The sequence below is a fragment of the Dromiciops gliroides genome, chromosome 2 (genome assembly GCF_019393635.1).
Source record: "Dromiciops gliroides isolate mDroGli1 chromosome 2, mDroGli1.pri, whole genome shotgun sequence".
Taxonomy (NCBI): domain Eukaryota; kingdom Metazoa; phylum Chordata; class Mammalia; order Microbiotheria; family Microbiotheriidae; genus Dromiciops; species Dromiciops gliroides.
The window spans coordinates 335,697,826-335,704,524 of NC_057862.1; the positions used below are offsets into that span (position 1 = coordinate 335,697,826).

General features: G+C 37.8%; 1 pseudogene; it reads right to left on the reverse strand.

Annotated features, from left to right (window-relative positions):
- Positions 1-2,950: 2,950 nt before the first annotated feature.
- On the reverse strand, positions 2,951-4,791 carry LOC122742236 (annotated as a pseudogene).
- Positions 4,792-6,699: the final 1,908 nt, after the last annotated feature.

Here is a 6,699-nt window from a genome sequence, read left to right on the forward strand (position 1 = left end):
TTTTCTGATACATTTTGCTTTGTAAGCCTCTAATCAAGATTTATACAACTCAGATTTATAGGATCATGGATTAGAAACTGAATGGGACCTCAGAGGCCATCTTGTCCCACTCCCTTCCTTCATTTCACAAATGGGTAAACTGAGGCTCAATTAATTAAGAATAAACCCAAGTTCATATTATAGGTACTAAGCATCAGAGATGGAATTTAAAAATTGTTTACTCTGACTCTAGATTCAATGCTTTCTTCCTTGTATTATTCCTCCCAGAATACAGATACAGTAAAGCCAGGAAAGCATAGACTTCAAGAACCCATGGGTGCCCCAGTGCCATGACGAAGTAAATGAGTGAGACTTTATTCATTTCCTAATAAAGGGGCTATGACATGTTTTAACCACAGTGTAACTTCAATCTTCTGTTTTTCTACATTTTTCTATAACAGCAACAACAACAATAGTTGATATTTGCACAGTGCTTCACAGATCACAAATTGTTTTATGATCTCTTTGTGGTAGGTAGGGTAGATATTATTATTTCTGTTTTGCAGAAACTAAAACCCAGAAAGGGAAAATGACTTTTCTGGGGTCACATATCTTGTAAATGTCAAACTAACATTATAATTTCTGGTTTCACATCTAGGCCTCTTTTCCCTCTACCACAACTGCCTCATTTATGCCATGCAATTATATTCTCCTTCCAAAATCATTACTAAATGTAGTAACTTTCTATTAAAGTTAAGTACTCTATAATAGCCATCCTCTAGTAGTTATTCAAGTACATAAAATATTCAATGCTTATTTCTGGACTTGCATCAACTAGTCCTAGCTAAATAAACTGAAAATATTGTTCTTTTTCATGGCTACCAGATTCTTCAAAGTGAAACTAACATCATGCATTCATCTTTGGGGGCTGTCTAAGAGCAATGCAAATGTGTCTGTTCTCCCCATTTCTCCCAGACTTTTATTAACATGAAGATGGAGGGTTCTGAGTATATCCCAAATCTATTTTTCCCCAATGCATTAGCATCAATATCTGGCAGCAGATCAACCCATTAAGGAGACTTTCAACAGCAAAATCAGGCTAGGAGTAGAGCAAGCTAAAAAGTATGATCAACATAATTTTTTAAAACTTGCTTATTTTTAAAAGATGACATACTTTCAGCTGTTCTAATGTAAGTCATAAAAAACTCAAGTGCATGTCTGGACTATAGAGCATTTAGAACTTCAAGGGCAAGCATTCTGAATAGAAAGTGAAGATTGATGACATTTAATCAGTCTGATACCTGGAATCTGCTTCAGACAAGTTTACATCACTGAAACACAACCTGTCAAACAGAATTCTTAACACTAGTGACATGTGTAAACATCTCATATCCAATGTGGAATAGAAAAGCTACTGTTTAGACAAGTCAAATTGTCCTCATCTACCTCATAGGTCAGTGGCTCTGTATTATTTTTCATGATTCACAAATTGTTACTTCTTGAAATCAACATAGCCTTATATATACTGGGCTAATAAATGCAGAACCACTCCATGTTTTGATTAACCCAAGAATGCAAAAGGAAATGGTTTTCATTTGGGGTTGGGCACCAGGGCAAGGGTGTGAGGGAACCTTAAAAAATGGAGGGAATGGAAAAAAACAAAACAAAACATTTGTTCAATGATCTAGCTAAGATAAGTAGACATTTGGAGTCTAATAAATGAAAAATCAGCTAGTATAAGAAGCATTTTCCTACAGTCAGAAGAGACCTAAGAGATCAATAATTTAGTGATTCCCAATTGTATTTCTTTTTACCTATTGAACCCTATAGTTCTTTTTATGAGAAATCATAACACTAAAAGAAATCCTAGAGACTTACCCTTATGTACTCAACATCTTTCTCCCATTCTTATAGATTAGGAAATAAAGGCCTTGTTACTAAATGCTGATCATAGTTTTGAAGTCCACTCAGAGACATATGAAGAAGGAAATCCCAGCTTAGCTAAGGCAGAGCTTTACATGAAAATTCTTGGTCATATAATTTTTATTACAACATTTTTAAAAAAAGTCTACATTGTACAATATTATACTTGGAAGAGACCACAGATATCATTTAGTCCAACCCTTCATTTTACAGGAGAGATAACTGAGTCACAGGGATGTGAAATGACTTGCCCAAATCAAAATGAGATTTCCTCTGACTGGATTTGAAGAGGAGTTCTCTGACTCCCAACTCCCAACTCACCATGTCACCAAACTTCCTGTTAAGTTATCACCTTTGGGGCAGCTAGGGGGCACAGTGGATAAAGCACCAGCCCTGAATTCAGGAGGTTTAAATATGGCCTCAGACACTTGACACTTACTAGCTGTGTGGCCCTGGGCAAGTCACTTAACCCTCATTGCCCTGCCAAAAAAAAAGTATCACTTTTAAAATTTCTTCTCCATTTTGGTTTTTCTTTCCCAACCCTCATGTTTTATGGTGCCAATTTGAAATAGATTTTCTTCTCCAGGACAATAATTGCATTTCCACTTCTATACAGTACTGATAAAGTGCAATGTTGTTCACTTCTCTCACTCTGCACATATTCAAGTATTCAGAATGCCCAGTTTTACATAGTAGCTTAAATGTTAACTTTTTTTTATTATTTAGTGAGGCAATTGGGGTTAAGCGACTTGCCCAGGATCACATAGCTAGTAAGTGTTAAGGGTCTGATGCCAAATTTGAACTCAGGGACTCATGAATCCAGGGCCGGTGCACCATCTAGCTGCCCCAAATGTTAACTTTTTAAACTGCTATTCCCTGGTCTACAAATTTGAGTCTCTCAATTTTTGGAAAGCTGTGTGGAATGCTCTTTCTTCTGGTGAGTTTAGACCACCTCTTCAATGGTTAGTCCAGAAGAAACACCTCCAGATGGGGTTGCTTCACCCCCTGGAAACCTGCCAGGTATGCTTCCTGGCATGACTTCTGCACTCTAGTACAGCTTATTAAAGTTGGGGTTGTAGACCTTCTCAAATTCTTTCTGCTGATACTCAAATTCTTCCTTCTCAGCAGTCTGGTTCTTATCCAGCCAGTTGATTATTCCATTGCATTTGTCAAAGATCTTCTTTTTGTCTTCATCACCAATTTTGCCTTTCAGTTTCTCATCCTCTATGGTAGTCTTCATGTTGGAAGCATAATATTCAAGAGAATTCTTGGAAGATACCTTGTATCTCTGCTTCTCATCCTCAGCCTTATATTTCTCAGCCTCCTGGACCATATGTTCAATGTCTTCTTTGCTCAAATGACCTTTGTTGTTGGTGATAGTGATCTTGTTCTCCTTACATATGCTCTTATCAACAGCAAAAACATTGAGGATGCCATTTGCATCAATGTCAAATGTTACTTTAATGTGAGGAACACCCCTGTGTGCTGGGCAGGCGGGGCGGGGGGGGGGATTCCTGTGAGCTCAAACTTGTTATCCTTTGTCATTGCTCTTTTCCTTTAAAAACCTGATTAAGCACACTAAGCTGGTTGTCAGAATAGATGGTAAAGGTCTGTATATGCTTAGTGGGGTTGGTGGTATTACATTTGATTAGAACTCTGATAACTCTACTAGCAGTTTCAATTCTAAGGGAGAGAGTAGTGACATCCAACAACAGAAAGTCCTGCACATTAGCAGATTTACCTCCAAACAAAATGGTAGCCTGGACAGCTGCACCATAGTCAATAGCCTCATCAGGATTGATACTCCTGTTCAGCTCTTTGCCATTGAAGAATCATGCAGAAGCATCTGCATTTTAGGGACTCAAGAGGAACAACGCACCAGGGTGATGTCATGAATCTGTGATTTATCTAGTTTGGCATGTCTTAGGGTCTTTTCCCCAGGGCCCAGTGTGCCACAGAAGAGATTAGCACTCAGCCCCTCAAAATGGGCTTGGGTGATTGAAGTAAAGAAGTAGATACCCTCATAGAGGGAGTCAATTTCAATATTGGCCTGGTTACTGGAAAAGAGGGTGTGCATTGCTTGTGCACAAGCAGTGTGCAGATGGCAAACAGCCCTCTTGTTTTCATTGATGTACTTTTTGTGCTTTCACGTGAACTTGGCAATTAAATGGTTGACTATGTGGTTGTCAAAGTCCTCCCCACCAATTTGGGTGTCCCTAGCCGAGGACTTGACTTCAAAGATGCCTTCTTCAATGCTAAGAATGGAGACATCAAAAGTACCACCTCCAAGGTCAAAGATCAACCCATTTTTCTCAGCACCATCTTTTTTGTCCAAGCCATAAGCAATAGCAGCAGAAGTTGGCTCATTGAGGATTCTGAGCACATTTAGACCAGTGATGGTTCCAGTATCTTTGATGGCCTGACACTGTGAATCATTGAAATAGGCTAGTACTGTAACTACAGTATTTGTTACAATCTTCTGAAGTCAAGCTTCAGCAATTTCTTTCATCTTAGTAAAGACCATAGAAGATAGTTTTTTTCTGGACAGAAACTTTTGGTATCCCCTTTGTACTCCACTTGGATATTAGGCCTGCCTATATCAAACAACACCATGAAAGGACAATGTTTCATGTCTGACTGTATAACTGCATCATCAAATTGTTGACCAATTAGCTGTTTGGCATCAAAAACTCTGTTGGTGGGGTTCATTGTAACTTTATTCTTTGCAGCATCACCAATTAAATGTTTTCTGCCAGTGAAGGCCATGTAGTTTGGGGTGGTCCTGTTTCCTTGGTCATTAGCAATGATTTCTACTTTCCCATGCTAGAAGACTCCCACACAGGAGTAAGTGGTGCCAAGATCAATGTCAACTGTTGGTCCCTTTGACATGGTTGCTGGGGAGTTGGGGGTCTTAGCTAAGCCCTGTGGAGGAAGAAGAGCTGCTTTTGCAGTGAACAGACTGTCCAATCCTCATTTTTAACCTGCCCAATAGAGCAAAGGAATTTTGACTTGCATTAAAAAAATATGAGGTGCATGTACTTATCACTAAAATAATTTACAATCAGAAAATTCAATCAAGTTTCTTTTAATTAGAACATAAATCTTTTAGAAAAACATCACAGAACATAATCATATCAGACTCTTTCACTGCCATTTATTTTTCTTTGTTTTCCTTCCCCCTCAAGCCTCCAACTGCTCTGTTGCAGATTAGGGCAGATGAAGAAGGGGAAAAGTGAGACGTTGCAAAAGCAGTTTTAAACATGATGAACTTGGTAATTTTGTTCATCTCAGTCTGTGATTTCAATCCTACTGGGACTCAATAAAATGGAATGAGGCAATGCCAATCAATAACCTGAAATTCTGTTATAAAGATTGTGGTATATATTGAACATTAAGTGCTGGAGCCCTTCTTTACTCCTCAATTTCCTGCCACCAAACCCTCCCACTATTTTTCTAAATGAACTTGAAAATTACAACACTGCAAAGTGGAGGGGTTAAAGATAGCTAAAGGCTACATATCACCTATTTTTTGGTCTAAACTGTAATGAGATAATACTCAGTTAATCCCAATCAATCCTTTTGGTGGCTTCTTGGATTTTTCTTAAAAAAAATCAATAGTTGCAAGGTGGTTCCATTTGGAGATATTCAAATAGAGTAGACAAAACAAAAATTCCCATGACATAGGCATGCGAGAAAATGAATAACACTTCAATTATTATGATATAGTGAACAGTGGGTGGAGGGCATGAGAGGGAGGGCAGTCACTATGTGTGATCCATGTTCATGTATGAAATAGTTATTTCAAAAGTTTAAATGGTACAGTAAATAGAGCATTGAGCCTAGAGTTAGGAAGACCTGACTTCAAATTTGGCCTCAGACCCTTAATAGCTGTGTGACCCTGGGAAAGTCACTTAACGCTATTTGCCTCAGTTTCCTCATCTGTAAAATAAGCTGGAGAAGGAAATAACAAATCATTCCAGCCATGAAAACTCCAAATGGGGTCATGAAGGATTGGACACAGCTAAACAAAGAACAACAAAAGTATATTTATAATGTACCATGGTAAAAATTATGGGAGAAGGAAGGGATGATAGTAGAATATAGACACCCACATCATAGACTAATGATTGTTCCATAGTCATCTTGAGGTTATGTGAGAATGAGACTAATACTTGAGTTTCCTTAAAATAGAGCATGAGTATTTAGTTAACTAACAAGAAATTGTGAAGTTTACTGTATGTTAAGTGCTGTTCTGTGAGTTGGATGTGCTACCAAAAGAATAAGGGGACATATTCTCGAGGAGTTTAAATCTAAAGGAAGAAAGTAATTACAAACCATGAACACATCATAATAATGCATTCAATTTCATTTCAATTCATCACCAAGTGGGAATAATATAGTTCTAGTTGAATATGTAAGTGCACAATGGATATAAAGAGGAGATCAGAGCAGGGTAGAGGTAATCATGGAAGAACCCCAGTCAGTAAGTCTTGATTTGGTTCTCTAAGAGGCAGCAGGACTGAATTTATAGAATGTAAGACCTTTGAAGCCTTAAGGGTTGTTTGTTGGATATTTTTTTTAAATTTCTATTGTTGTATCCCTAGTACCTAGCAAAATGCCTGGCTCATAGTTCGAACTTAATAGATGTGTGTTGACTGATACTATAGATTGAATGAAAGGCTATTTCTAGATCAGTCAAACATATAATTATATATTCAGTTCAAGGCCTACTTATGTAGCCTATTCAGCAGAAGTATAGTAGAACTCTATTAAATGATTGTTCATTTTTATACACAT